General features: G+C 46.1%; 1 protein-coding gene across 4 annotated transcripts in view; it reads right to left on the bottom strand.

The window, feature by feature from the left end:
* Nucleotides 1–15,822, bottom strand: part of ugt8 (UDP glycosyltransferase 8) — a 221,104-nt gene that overhangs the window by 168,814 nt on the left and 36,468 nt on the right. Inside the window, exon 2 of one of the 4 annotated variants that reach the window (XM_085962656.1) lies at nucleotides 10,562–10,662. The exons of 2 other annotated variants lie outside the window; for them this stretch is intronic. The gene's annotated coding sequence lies outside the window, so the exon portion shown is untranslated. The remainder of the gene's footprint in view (nucleotides 1–10,561; nucleotides 10,663–15,822) is intronic. One more of the 4 variants, XM_085962647.1, reaches the window with a different exon arrangement.

Raw genomic sequence — 15,822 nt, 5'->3', positions numbered from 1 at the left:
AATTCTCTGCCACAGAGGACGGTGGAGGCCAGTTCATTAAATATATTCAAGAAAGAGTTGGATATTTTTCTTGAGGCTAAAGGGATATGGGGAGAAGGCAGGGACAGGGTACTGAATTTGGATGATCAGCCATGATCTCATTGAATGGCAGAGCAGGCTCGAAGGGCCTACTCCTGCTCCTATCTTCTATGTTTCTATGGACTGCAGCGGTTCAAGAAGGTGGCTCACCACCATCTTCTCAAGGGCAATTAGGGATGGGCATGAAATGCAGGCCTAGCCAGCGACATCCACATCCCATCATTGAATTAAAAAATGTTTTTCAGTAGAAAATTGCTGGCAAGGGACAGGGTGTTATTTTTCCCTCCCTGGCCCAGGCGTACATAGAATAATAACAGTATCCCAACAGCTAACTCAGCTGAGATCAGCTAACTCAATACAGAGCAGAAGTCAAGCCAAAGACCTTTTGGTCTGAAAAGCTTTGCCAACTAAATGGTCAGGAAAGCAGACACTGAAAATTAACTGGTTACAGCAGGGGTTCAAACAAAAACAAAGACAGTATCCCCAACATTCTGACAAACAAGATGATGTGGCTCTTATTATGTCCGTGTATAATTGAGACACAGACTGCAGGAGTTGGTTATAACAGGTCTTTACTGAATGGAGGCAACCTGGAACTACTATGCAAATGTTACTACACAGGCTTATATACAGGGGTGGTCACTACTGGTACTGCAGTATACTGTTCCTTCTGCAAAGTACATACACTACAATTCCTCCCCTTTTAGCTAAACAGTACATAACATTCGATTAACAGTGAAATAACATATTTACAATTACAGTTGCTAGATACATTAGTTGAAGTTAAGCAATTATAAGTTGTCTTTGAGGAGGCTTCCTGATTCTGTCTGGATAACGCCTCTTTGGGGTATCAGGTTCTTCTGGCAAGGTTGAGTCGGGATCAATGTCGTTGTTTGGTTCGTCTGCTTCCAATATCACCGATTCTAAGGTAGATGCAATTGGTACTTCGGTTTCATCGCCAGGTGTATCGGATCGTGGTGTGGAGTTGACGTTTCCCAGTGCCTCTAGAATCTGGTCAGCATGGCGTCTTACAATACTCTCTCCAACGTCCACGGTATACATTAGAGGTCCTTGCCGTGTACAGATCGTTCCTGGCTGCCATTTCTCGGTGCGGTAGTCCCGGGCCAAAACTGGTTGACCCATCTTAAAACTCCTGGTCGGCCTTTCATTCATATTCTGAAACTGCCTGTTCTCCACATCTCTTCTGATGTTTGGCTTAACCAAATCCAAGCGGCATCGTAGTCTTCGATTGAAGAACATCATGGCTGGAGTTTGGTTGGTAACCGCATGTGTCGCATTCCGGTAGGCAAACAAGAAGTTATCCACCTTGTGCTGTAGGGGTATGTCTTCATTACACATTGCCTTGATAGCCTTCTTGAATGTTTGAACGAACCTCTCAGCCAATCCATTAGTGGCTGGATGATATGGGGCAGATGTGTAATGCTTAACACCATTGTTCTTTAAGAACCTCCGGAACTCTTCAGACACAAACTGTGGTCCATTGTCGGAGCAAATCTGTTCAGGCAGCCCATTCCTGGCGAATATGGTTCGTAAGACTGCGATAGTTTTTTCTGTGGTGGTGGAGGACATTTTTATTACCTCTGGCCACTTTGAATGTGCATCCACCGCAATTAAAAACATCGAGTCCATAAATGGACCAGCAAAATCAATGTGCACCCTTTGCCATGGAGATGAGGGCCACTCCCATGGATGTAGAGGGGCTTGTGGTGGGGCGTTTTGGACCTTCTGGCATCCTGTACAGCTCTTGGTCATCTCTTCGATTTCTCGATCGAGTCCCGGCCACCACACAAACGCTCTGGCTAAGTTCTTCATTTTTACCCCTCCCAGATGACCCTCATGAAGCTCATTGAGCACTCTATCCTTCCATTTGGGTGGAATTACTACTCTGGATCCACACATCAAGGTTCCTCTGCACACCGACAGCTGTTCTCTTCTCGGCGAGAATGCTGGCAGCAGTGGTTCGCCATGTGCTGGCCATCCCTTCACCGTTAAATCATAGACCCTGGAGTGTGTCGGGTCATTTCGTGTTTCCTTTTCTATGTTTGCATTCGTCACAGGGAGACATTCGGCTATGGCAGAGTGGAATATCTCCACTGAATCCACTGCAAGTTCTTCTTCCACCGTCGGCAACGGTAGGCGCGACAATCCATCAGCATTTCCATGCTGTTTAGTTCCTTTGTACTCGATGTCATATTGGTGTGCCCCTAGGAAAAGGGACCACCTCTGTAGCCGTTGTGCTGTCATTATCGGTACGCCCTTCTGAGGGTTGAAAATGGAGACAAGAGGTTGATGATCAGTTAGTAGAGTAAATTTCTGACCGTGCAGGTAGTGATTGAACTTCTTCACCCCCCACACCAAGCTGAGGGCCTCTGTCAATCTGGGCGTAGTTACGCTCGGCTGAAGTTAACGAGCGTGACGCAAAAGCTATCGGCCTCTCCGAACCATCAAGGAATTTATGTGACAGTACCGCCCCAATGCCGTAGGGAGACGCATCACACGCCAGTCTTATCGGTAGTGATGGGTTGTAGTGAGCCAATACTTCTCCTGAAGTGATTAGGTCCTTACTCTTCTGAAAGGCCCGCTTACATTCATCACTCCATTTCCATGCTACTCCCGTTCGTAGCAGGGCGTTCAGTGGGTGCAGGATTGTCGACAAATTCGGCAAAAACTTATGGTAGTAATTCACCAATCCGAGGAATGACCTCAGTTGCGACACATTTTCAGGCGCTGGAGCCTTAACTACCGCTTCAATTTTGTCAGGGGACTTATGTAACCCCTCATTAATCACGTGGCCACAATACGATATCTGTTTCTTAAAAAACTCGCACTTGGGGCAATTGGCCCATAGCCCATGTTCACGTAGTCTAGTGAGCACCTGCTCTAGGTTGGCAAGGTGTGCACTGTCGTCTTCACCTGTCACTAGGATGTCGTCCAAGTAACACCGAGTCCCCGGAATTCCTTGCAGGACTTGTTCCATCGCTCTTTGCCATATCGCCGGAGCTGATGCTACTCCGAATACCAGTCGATTATACTGGTAAAGACCTTTGTGAGTGTTTATCGTGAGATACTTCCTAGAGGATTCTTCAACCTCCATCTGCAAATATGCTTGTGCTAGGTCAATTTTTGTAAAACGCTTCCCTCCAGAGATAGTGAGGCGAAGATATCTTCTATCCTTGGAAGAGGATATTGTACTGTGTGAAGGACTGGGTTCACTGTCACCTTGAAGTCCCCACAGATGCGAACCTTCCTTGGCTCCTCAGACTTATTGCTTAACGTTTTCTTCATGACAGGAACGATGGGTGTCGCCCACTCGCTCCAGTCTACCTTAGATAACATGCCTGCATTCTCCAGCTCTGCCTCGACGGCTGGGCGAATTGCATATGGTACCGGTCTTGCTTTGAAAAACTTGGGAATTGCATTCTCTTCTATTTTTATCGAGGCGGTTACGCCTTTAAGAGTGCCCAGTTCTTGTTGAAATACCTCTTTGGCGCTAGCTAAGATTGTTGACAATCGTCCAGGAGTGACGTCGTCATCCTTTTACCAGCCACAGTCAGTGCCTGAATGGAGTGCCAGTCTAAACTTATCTTTCTGATCCATTCACGTCCCAATAACGGTGGTCCACCATCTTGCAGTATTGTACAGATACAATTTCTGTCTTTCCTTGCCGTTGTATTCGACAGGCACCCTTATTTTTCCTCTGGGGTATACTTTCTGCCCCGTATAAGTCTTCAAGACAATGGATGTCTCTTTCAAGGGTATGTGAGAGAATAGCCGCTCGTAGTCTTGTCGATTCATGACGGTTAGAGCTGATCCTGTATCCAATTCCATTTTGACTTGGGACCCTGCTATCGTGAGGCCGACCCAAATGGTTCAGTGATCCTCTTTTGCGATTACTGTGTGAAGTTTGAGACAGCTTAGTCTCTTGTTCCCGGATTCACTATCGCTCATCTGGTCTTCGGAACTACTGTCCGTCATCTTTTGTACTTTCCTGTACGGTTCCTTAGTAGCCTTTTTGTTGTCGTCGGTCATCTTCCCAGACCTGCAAACTCGTGCAATGTGTCCCATCTTTCCGCATTGCCTGCATATTTTGTCCTTGGACCAGCAGTCCTTCTGGTCATGGGTTGTTCTGCCGCAGCGATAACATTTTGCAAATCCCAGTGTCATTTCGTGGGTGCCGTATTCCTGTGGCTTTTGCTGTATTTCCGCAGCTCCCCTTGCTGCTGCTTCATACGATACTGCCACGCCGAAAGCCTTATCTAGCGTCAGCTCTTTCTCGGAGAGTAACCTCTTCTGGGTTCCTTCACTCAGGAGTCCACAGACAAATTTGTCCCGTAAGGTATCTGCCAGTCCTGCTCCGAACTGGCAGTGCTTTGATAGCTTGCGTAGTTCTGTAAGGTAATCAGCATTGCTCTCATCTTTATGCTGATTTCTCCTGTGGAATTTAAATCTTTCTGCTATCAGCAGCGGTGTAGGATTTAGGTGTTCCTGTAGGATAGCAACAATTTCGTTAAAACTCTTCGCCTTCGGTTTGGCTGGAGTAATCAGGTCCCGCAATAGGCCGTACGTTCTTGCGCCCATTAAGTTTAGCAGTACCGATGCCTTTTTCTCATCGGCTACTTCGTTTGCCTCGCAATATACCTCGACACTTTCCACATACGTGGTCCAGTCTTCTATTGCATTATCGAAGGCAGTGATATTGCCAGTCTTCGGCATCTTGGAAATCGAAGATGGCACCTCCCGCGCTTTGCCTTCTTCCCCGCTGGATTAAGATGGCGCCTCCCGCGCTTTCGGTCTTCTCCGCTGTTGCTAGCGCTGTTGCTGGCGTTTTATGCCTTGATGGCGACGCCCTATGGTCTTCGCGCACTTCCCCCCGCGCTGCTGCTAACGCCGCTCTCCGCGGTTCCTGTGGCAAACTGCAGCTCCTCGCGGCTTTCTGCGCGTTTAATTTTTATTATTTACCAGTCGTCGGACAACCCTGCGGGACTCTTGCCTCCCTCTTCTTGGGTCTGTACGCTGCCCGGCTTCGTAGCACCGGCCGCGCCCTGTGTGCTCCACCCTCTCTCTCTCTCTCTCTCTCCCTCCTCTTCCCGACAACGCTGCTCGGCCCCGTTGCAAAGCCACCCGCTCGAGCTCTAGACCGCCGCAGCCCAGGAAGGATCAGTGTACTACCTGCCACCAGCCCGGTTAGCTGAAGCACCATCGACAGGATAACCAAGCCCCGCTCTCGACAGCGTCTCCTGCAAATCTTCAACTCCGCTGACTCAGGCGGATGTCCACGGTCGACGCCCATTTCTTCTGTTTCTTCCTTCCTTCTTGCCTCGACCTCTGATAACTTCGCTTCAGGGATGGATCCCCATGAGGTGGTGCAGACTGTAGGTAAGTTCGTATCTGCTCGTCGCCAGTATTATGTCCGTGTATAATTGAGACACGGACTGCAGGAGTTGGTTATAACAGGTCTTCACTGAATGGAGGCAACCTGGAGCTACTATGCAAATGTTACTACACAGGCTTATATACAGGGGTGGTCACTACTGGTACTGCAGTATACAGGGGCTGCAGAATATAGTTCCTTCTGCAAAGTACATACGCTACAGCTCTGCACCAAATACATCATATACAAACAACATTTTGATGACTCCTTGAACACTAAGATTCAAGTAGTCTCAAAAATGTCTACGTTTTCAGTGCAACTTCAGGAAAACTAATATGGGCTTGAAAATCTTCCAACATCTGTAAATAAAATTAGACTAGTTAAAAAATTGGATTCACTTCAATGTCTTTCATAAGATTTGTAAATTGCCTAATTGGAACAGATTAGCAGTATATAAAGAAAACAGGCCTTTTGAATCACAGGGCAATAGGAGTTTCCACAGAAAGAAATCAACTGCAATTTTGGGGTTTCCAACCAAAAGGAGAGCATAAATATTCCTACTCAATCCTCTGGGTGGGGGGGGGGGGGGGGAAGAGAGAGAGAGAGGGGGAGGGGAGAGACACACACACACACACACACACACACACACAGAGGATGCAAGAGACAGATTTTCAGTAATTATGTCTCAAACACTGCAAAGTATGCAATAACCTCCTCTGAAATTCACTTTCAATTAATTTACTTAAAGCTTCAGCAGATTGTAATCAAACATCAGATAATCAAAGGGTATGATTGCCAGAGAGCTTAAGGGGGTTGAAAGGGAATGGAACGTGGTGGGACACAAGGAGGAGCGTGGCGGGTGGGGCGGAGAAGAGCAGGAAGGTCTTGCATTTTATGAATCTGAATCTTATTTTGTATGTGTATATATCGGGCAGCTTGCATGTTGTCTCATGTATTGGCAGTCACTCACCTCATGTGCATATGTGCAGGTCTCACCTTGTGTGTGAATGGACGCTTGCATTACTTGCATGTGTGATCCACTCACTAGTTGAAATATGTCTCTCTAGTTCCCAAAATATTCAAAAAGGTTGGATATTCCTATCTTAACGTGTGTGAAATATTTTAATCTGTTCATGGGATGTGGGCATCGCTGGCAAGGACAGCATTTTATTGCCCATCCCTAGTTGCCCTCGAGGTGGTGGTGGTGAGCGGTCTTGAACTGCTGCAGTCCGTGTGGTGAAGGCACTCCCACAGTGCTGATAGGGAGGCAGTTCCAGGATTTCGACCCAGCGACAATGAAGGAACAGCGATATACTTCCAAGTCAGGATGGTGTGTGACTTGGAGAGGAACTTGGAGGTGGTGGTGTTCCCATGCGCCTGCTGCCCTTCTAGGTGGTAGAGGTCGCGGGTTTGGGAGGTGCTGTTGAAGATGCCTTGGCAAGTTGCTGCAGTGCATCTTATAGATGTAACACACTGCAGCCACGGTACACCGATGGTGGAGGGAGTGAATGTTTAAGGTGGTGGATGGTGTGCCAATCAAGCGGGCTGCTTTGTCTTGGATGGTGTCGAGCTTCTGAGTGTTGTTGGAGCTGTACTCATCTAGGCAAGTGGAGAGTATTCCATCACACTCCTTATTTGTGCCTTGTAGATGGTGGAAAGGCTTTGGGGAGTCAGGTGGTGAAACACTCGCCGCAGAATACCCAGCCTCTGACCTGCTTGTTGCTACAGTATGTGTGTGGCTGGTCCAGTTAAGTTTCTGGTCAATGGTGACCACACCCCCCCCCCCCAGGATATTGATGGTGAGGGATTTGGTGATGGTAATGCCATTGAATGTCAAGGCGCGGTGATTAAACGCGCGCTTGTTGGAGATGGTCATTGCCAGGCATTTGACTGGCGCGAATGTTACCTGCCACTTATCAGCCAAAGCCAAAATGTCATCCAGGTTTTGCTGCATGTGGGAAAAGGACTGCTTCATTATCTGAGGAGTTGCGAATGGCATTGAACACTGTGCAGTCATCAGTGAACATCCCCACTTTTGACCTTATGATGGAGGGAGCAGCTGAAGATGGTTGGGCCTAGGACACTGCCTTGAGGAACCCCTGCAGCGAAGTCCTGGAGCTGTGATGATTGACCTCCAACCACCACAACCATCTTTCTTTGTGCTAGGTATGGCTCCAGCCAGTGGAGAGCTTCCCCCCACCCCCCTCCGATTCCCATTAACTTCAGTTTTACTAGGGCTCCTTGATGCCACACTCGGTCACATGGTGCCTTGATGTCAAGGGCAGTCACTCTCACCTCGCCTCTGGAATTCAGCTCCTTTGTCCATGTTTGGACCAAGGCTGCAATGAGGTCTGGAGCCGAGTGGTCCTGGCGGAAGCCAAACTGGGCAGTGAGCAGGTTATTGGTGAATAAGTGCTGCTTGATAGCACTGTCAACGACACCTTCCATCACTTTGTGCTCCAGAACTAGCCGCGTCTCTAGCCAAGCTGTTCTGGTACAGCTACAACACTGGCATCTATCCAACAATGTGGAAAACTGCCCAGGTATGTCCTGTCCACAAAAAGGACAAATCCAATCTGGCCAATTACCACCCCAGCAGTCTACTCTCAATCGTCAGCAAAGTGATGGAAGAGGTCATCAACAGTGCTATCAAGCGGCACTTACTCACCAATAACCTGCTCACTGATGCCCAGTTTGGGTTCTGCCAAGACCACTCAGATATCAGCCGTTTCTTGATATCATATGGAGTGAATCGAATTGGCTGAAGACTGGCTTCTGTGGTGGTGGGGACCTCAGGACGAGGCCGAAATGAATCTTCCACTCGGCACTTCTGGCTGAAGATGGTTGCAAATGCTTCAGCTTTGTCTTTTGCACTCACGTGCTGGGCTCCACCATCATCGAGGATAGGGATACTCATGGAGCCTCCTTTTCCGGTTAGTTGTTTAATGGTCCACCACCATTCACGATGGGATGTGGCAGGACTGCAGAGCTTTGATCTGATCCATTGGTTGTGGGATCGCTTAGCTCTGTCTATAGCATGCTGCATCCGCTTTTTAGCATGCATGTAGTCCTGTGTTGCAGCTTCCACAGGTTGGCACTGCATTTTTAGGTACGCCTGGTGCTGCTCCTGGCATGCTCTTCTACACTCCTTATTGAACCAGGGTTGGTCCCCTGGCTTGATCGTAATGGTAAAGGAGGGATATGCCAGGCCATGAGGTTACAGATTGTGGTGGAATGCAATTCTGCTGCTCATGGATGCCCAGTTTTGAGCTTCTAGATCTATTCTGAATCTATCCCATTTAGCACGGTGGTAGTGCCACACAACACTATGGAGGGTGTCCTCAGTGTGAAGACGGGACATCGTCTCCACAATGACTGTGCAATTGCCAATGCTGTCGTGGGTAGATGCGTCTGCGACAGGTAGTTTGGTGAGGATGAGGTCAAGTAGGTTTTTCCCTCGTTGGTTCTCTCACCACCTGTCGCAGGCCCAGACTGACAGCTGTGTCCTTCAGCTTGGTCAGTAGTGGTGCTACCGAGCCACTCTTGATGATGGACATTGAAGTCCCCCACCCAGATTACATTCTGTGCCCTTGCTACTCAGTGCTTCTTCCAAGTGGTGCTCAACATGGAGGAGTAATGATTCATCAGCTGAGGGAGGGCAGTAGGTGGTAATCAGCAGGAGGTTTCCTTGCCTATGCTTGACCTGAAGCCATGAAACTTCATGGGGTCCGGAATCAATGTTGAGGACTCCCAGGGCCACTCCTTCCCGAATGTATACCACTGTGCCACCACCCGTGGTGGGTCTGCCCTGCCTCTGGGACAGGACATACCCAGGGATGGTGATGGAGGAGTTTGGGATATTGGCTGAACAGTATGATTCTGTGAGTATCACCGTCAGGCTGTTGCTTGACTAGTCTGTGGGACAACTCTCTCAATTTTGGCACAAGTCCCCAGATGTTGAAGAGGACTTTGCAGGGTCGATTGGGCTGGCTGCGCTGTTGTCGTGTCCGTAGCCGGTGCCTAGGTCGATGCTGGGCAGTCCGTCTGGTTTTATTCTTATTATACTTCTTTGTAGCAGATTGGTACAACTGAGTGGCTTGCTAGCCCATTTCAGAGGGCAGTTAAGATTCAACCACATTGCTGTGGGTCTGGAGTCACATATAGGCCAGACCAGGTAAGGACAGCAGATTTCTTTCTCTGAAGAACATTAGTGAACAAGATGGGTTTTTACGACAATCCGATAGCTTCATGGTCACCATTACAGTCATCACATCCCCGGATCATTAGTCCAGGCCTCTGGATTACTAGTCCAGTAACATAATCACTATGCTACCGTTCCCAATAAGCTGGCTCAGCAGGTGTCTATGCAGATAGAAGCCTGGCAGCTATTCTTTTGGTCCCTAGAAGCTAATGCTGAACTACTGTCGATTCTCTAACCCAGCATCAATTGCTGTGCCTTACAAAAAAAAAATTGCACATGCAGATATTACAGTATCTTTCCTCTATAAATTTATAATTGGATTTAATTACCTTTGTCAAATCTTCTGTTGAGAAACAGGAGAGACCTAAAACATTGGCCCAGAATTTTGGGTTGTAATGACAGCAAAACTGTCTGCGTTCGCTGTCATTTCTCTGTAAAACTGACAGCAACTTCTGGCGTCCGCACATGTGCTGTTAAACACGGAAATCCGGAAGCTGCTGTCAGTAATACCCTGCTCCTTCACAGGGTGCGCTGTGTTACTGTCCTCGGAGATGGAATCAATTAGAAATTACTGATTTGACGTGAACTTCAACTTTTTACGCACAATTCTCACTGTAAAAAAACCCTTGAAAAAGTTAAGCCTTATTGAGTGAGGTGTAACTGGGTTTTTAAACGGCATATTAAGTCATAATTACTGCTGAACAACCTCTGTGACCCTGAAAAACTAATTTTATATTGCGAGTCTCATTTCCTCCATTCCATTATTTTAAATACCTATGGAATTTTTATAATGAAAATTATTTTATGACATTTCAGCTTCTACCTTAATCCCATGTGTATGTCTTAATCTTTATTATGTTTCTGTAAAATTAAAAAGTGAATGATAAAACCTGCTTTTTACTTCCTGGTTTGCTGTCTGTGAAAATTATTCAATCTGATGAGCTGGTCAGCCTGCTTGATGACATCACTGTTGCTGGACACCACAGATCCCCTATAGATGGTGACAGATGGAAAGTCATGTCGTAAGAGGTGAAATCAACACCACAAAGCCCACTAAATGTTTGTGGGCAGCTTTCTTCAAGGTCAGCAGCGAGCGCCATCACTTCGCCGCTGACCAGAAAATCCAAGCCAATATGCTGAAGTGGTACACTTTCCAAATTCCAGCAGTTTCTTAGACGTAGACCCGTGGTCAACAGACCAAGCTAAATGTGGGGGTCAAGCAAGCCTAGCCCAAAGGTGCCTCCTCTTAAAGCAGTGGTGGGCAAAATATAGCCCAGGGGCCGTATCCAGCCCGCCAAGTCATTCCATCTGGCCCGCTGGACGGGACAGAAATAGAGCATGAAGCAGAGCTTGAGCTACACATTAGTCTTTCACTTCTTGTGGGTCAGAGACGGATCCGAACTGCAGCCAGGGAACATACAGTACTTAATTCAATTTATCAATTCGCAAAAGCGATTCTCCCCCGTCTAATCTTAAAAGGATCTGTTCTGCGATTCTGGGCCCCAATTGCGGACGTCCGCACCCAGAACGTACTGCGTACTCGAATATGTCCTTTTCTCTGTATATCAGGCAGTCCCAAGGTGTTTGGAGTTGAGGAGATTGCTAAATTCTCTGCCCATTCATAATCAATGGATGGAAAATGTAGCCCCGCTATATGTCTCAAACACTAAAACAAGTCAGTCAAAAATCTGACTCTGAAAGACTTGGATTTAAACAGTGCCTAACCATCTCAAAGCAATTCAAAATAATGCAGCACTCCAAGTGCAGTGACTTCAAATGAGAATGCCAATTTGGATGCAGCAAGATCCCGCAAACAGCGATGCGACGAGCCAAGCAAATACTCTGGAAAACAAGCTACAGGTACTAACTATTTTAATGCAGTGTGGTTTTGGGGGCAGGGACTAGAAACTAATAGTATTTCACTCCTGTAATTCTCCCAGTGGACAGCTTCGATATAAGTGCTGGAAGGAAATGGTTTCTCTGTCAATTCTCTACATACTGATAGACCGGAGATTGTATCAAAATACATATTGACTGGCTATTTCTTTTGGGCACTCTACAGGACATGTATTATCAGTCAACTGTTCCTATCAAAACATAGAAAGCTACCATCTCTCACTCAGAAAATCATCTTTAACTAGGATAACATTAATATGTAATTAACAGAAGCAGTATCTGAAACCTAAAGGTGCCTTTGCGTGGTTAAACCAAATTAAATTAAATTTGCATTAACCAGAGATGAATTGTTGCAATGTAGAGACAGCATATATAGCGTGTTAATAAGTCTTATTTTTATTAAGTGTGGAAACAACATCAAGGGCTCTTCATACAATAAATGTCATAACAAATTTGAATGGTAGCTGTTGTTAACAATTCATTTTGTGTGTGCGGCAATGTTCCCTCTTTTTTTCCCCCCATGTGCGGTCCCTTTAAATTTGCTGCGCAGCCGCGTATGCCCAGTATCTCTTCCAGCAGCAGGAGTTGGTGAGCAGCCTGCAAGGAATCTCGCAGTTGGTGCGTGGCTGTGTACCTTAGGGTGAACATTTGTGTGCGGCCCTCAACAAAACTTGTTAAGTGACCCTCCAGCCCAAATAATTGCCCACCCCTGTCTTAAAGGGATAGCACCACGAAGAATATTCAAGGTTGGGTTAGCCCACACAAATTGATTTTAAACCAAAATTAACTATCTATCCAAGTAAAGGAAGGGAAATTAGATTGTTGTTTGGTTTTAATGAACCAGTGATTTACTGATGACTCAAACTCTCCAGTGCATAAATCTGTCTTAGAATAAAAAGCAAATGAACATGTTGAACTTTGATTAAATTCATATGGAGCAAGATGCAGAGACTTTCATAGAGTCTCGATTTAACCATACTTGGAGTTCCTAGTGCATTTCAACAGGCTGAGAGGAAAAAGAGTAGTTATAGTTATCTCCTCTCCAACCAAACATCTTCATTAGCAGCACTACAATAACTGTCAATGTTGCGTTCTGGCAACATTTAGCTTCAGCTATTTTTTTTATTTCAAAATACAAATTTGAAGGATATAAGGTGTCTAGTATCATTGGAAGCTTGCTAACAATGCCCCAGGGTTTATTATCCTTTTCACTTCGGATATTATAGAATTTGTGACCGCAAATTCTGACAGGTATGGATTTCAATGCCACTCACTTGACCCCTGCATGTTGCCACAGTCTGTCACCTATTGCAGGCCCACAGGCTCAGCTCACTGGGGATGTTGAACTGAGAGATGGCATATCAGTGTCGATTGGGCCAAACATTGTCAAAAGCCTTTTCCATGTCCAGGAATACGACCAATGAGCACGACTGAAAACCGTCTTCTTAAAACCCTCCCCCCTCCACCCTCACCTCCAACAAGTGCGAGGAGCTCATGGACAACTTTGTAATAGGGGATTCTATTGTAAGGGGAATAGATAGGCATTTCTGCGGCCGCAAACGAGACTCCAGGATGGTGTGTTGCCTCCCTGGTGCAAGGGTCAAGGATGTCTCAGAGCGGCTGCAGAACATTTTGGAAGGGGAGGGTGAACAGCCAGTTGTCGTGGTGCATATAGGTACCAACGATATAGGTAAAAACCAGGATGATGTCCTAAAAGCTGAATACAGGGAGTTAGGAGGTAAATTAAAAAATAGGACCTCAAAAAGGTAGTAATCTCAGGATTGCTACCAGTGCCACGTGCCAGTCAGAGTAGAAATAGAAGGATATTTCAGATGAATACGTGGCTAGAGGAATGGTGCAAGGGGGAGGGATTCAAATTCCTGGGACATGGGAACCGGTTCTGGGGGAGGTGGGACCAGTACAAACCGGACGGTAGGCTCCTGGGCAGGGCCGGGACCGATATCCTAGGGGGAGTGTTTGCTAGTGCACTGGGGGAGGGTTTAAACTAAAATGGCAGGGGGTTGGGAACCTGAGCAGGGAGACAGAAGAAAGGGAAACAAGGATAGAAGCAAAAGACAGGAAGGAGAAAAACAAAGGTGGCAGTCAGAGAAATCAACGGTTTAAATCAAACATGGCCACAGTAAATAATAATTCTAAAAGGTCTAAGAGTGTTAAAAAAACAAGCCTGAAGGCTTTGTCTCTTAATGCGAGGAGCATTCGTAATAAGGTGGATGAATTAGCTGCGCAAATAGAGGTAAACGAATATGATATGATTGGGATTACGGAAACATGGCTCCAGGGTGACCAAGGCTGGGAACTCAACATCCAGGGGTATTCAATATTTAGGACAGACAGGCAAAAAGGAAAAGGAGGTGGGGTAGCATTGCTGGTTAAAGAGGGGATTAACACAATTGTAAGGAAGGAAATTAGCTCTGATGATGTGGAATCTGTATGGATAGAACTGAGAAATACCAAGGGGCGTAAAACGTTAGTGGGAGTGGTATATAGATCCCCAAACAGTAATGCGGAGGTTGGGGATGGCATTAAAAGGGAAATTAGAGAAGCGTGCGATAAGGGCACAGCAGTTATCATGGGTGACTTTAATCTACATATAGATTGGGCTAACCAAATTAATAACAATAGTGTGGAGCAGGAATTCCTGGAGTATATACGGGATGGTTTCCTGGACCAATATGTAGAGGAACCAATGAGAGATCAGGCCATCTTAGACTGGGTATTATGTAATAAGGATTAATTAGCAATCTTGTTGTGCGAGGCCCCTTGGATCGGAGCGATCATAATATGATCGAATTCTTCATTAAGATGGAGAGTGAAGTAGTTGACTCAGAGACTAGGGTCCTGAATTTAAATAAAGGAAACTACGATGGTACGAGGCGAGAGTTGCGTAGGATTAATTGGGGAATGGCACTCAAAAGGGTTGATGGTGGATAGGCAATGGCAAACATTCAAAGAGCGCATGGATGAACTACAGAATTTGTTCATCCCAGTTTGGCATAAAAATAAAACAAAAAAGGTGAATCAACCGTGGCTAACAAGGGAAATTAGGGATAGCATAAGATCCAAGGAGAGAGCATATAAATTGGCCAGAAAAAGCAGTAAACCTGAGGATTGGGAGCAGTTTAAGATTCAGCAAAGGAGGACAAAGGGATTTATTAAGAGGGGGAAAATAGAGTATGAGAGTAAGCTTGCAGGGAACATAAAAACTGACTGTAAAAGCTTTTATAGATGCGTGAAGAGAAAGAGATTGGTGAAGTCAAGCGTAGGTCCCTTGCAGTCAGAATCAGGGGAATTTATAATGGGGAACAAAGACATGGCAGACCAATTAAATACATACTTTGGTTCTGTCTTCACAAAGGAGGACACAAATAACCTCCCAGAGATGTCAGGAACATAGGGTCTAATGAGAGGGAGGAACTGAATGAAATCAGAATTTGTAGGGAAATGGTGTAAGGGAAATTGACGGGATTGAAGGCCGATAATCTACATCCTAGGGTACTTAAGGAAGTGGCCCTCGAAATAGTAGATGCATTGCTGGTCATCTTCCAAAATTCGATAAAAGGTGGTAGAGAGAAAACAGGGAATTATAGACCGGTAAGCCTGACACCGGTAGTGGGGAAAATGCTAGAGTCCATTATAAAAGATGTAATAGCAGAGCACTTGGAAAACAGTGACAAGATCGGACAAAGTCAACATGGATTTACAAAAGTTTAATCATGCTCGACTAATCTACTGGAACTTTTTGAGGATGTAACTGGTAAAATAGATAAGGGAGAACCAGTGGATGTGATGTATTTGGACTTTCAGAAGACTTTCGATAAGGTCCCATATAAAAGAGATTAGCGTGTAAAGTTAAGGCACATAGAATTGGGGGCAAGGTATTGACTTGGATAGCGAACTGGTTGGCACACAGAAAGCAAAGAGTTGGAATAAATGGGTCTTTTTCCGAGTGGCGGGCAGTGACTAGTGGGGTACCGCAGGGATCGGTCCTAGGACCCCAGCTATTCACAATATATATTAATGATCTAGATGAGGGAACTAGGTGTAATATCTCCAAGTTTGCAGACGACACAAAGCTAGGTGGGCGTGTGTGCTGAGAGGAGGATGCCGAGAAACTCCAGTATGATTTGGATAGGTTGGGTGATTGGGCAGAAGCATGGCGGATGCAATATAATGTGGATAAATTGCGAGGTTATCCACTTTGGTGGCAAAAACAGGAAGGCAGATTATCTGAATG

The sequence above is a fragment of the Somniosus microcephalus genome, chromosome 2 (genome assembly GCF_052327205.1).
Source record: "Somniosus microcephalus isolate GS21.2 chromosome 2, FLI_Smic_1.0, whole genome shotgun sequence".
NCBI lineage: Eukaryota > Metazoa > Chordata > Chondrichthyes > Squaliformes > Somniosidae > Somniosus > Somniosus microcephalus.
Note: the sequence above shows the minus strand (reverse complement) of the source record. Positions and strands in the feature narration are given on the sequence as shown.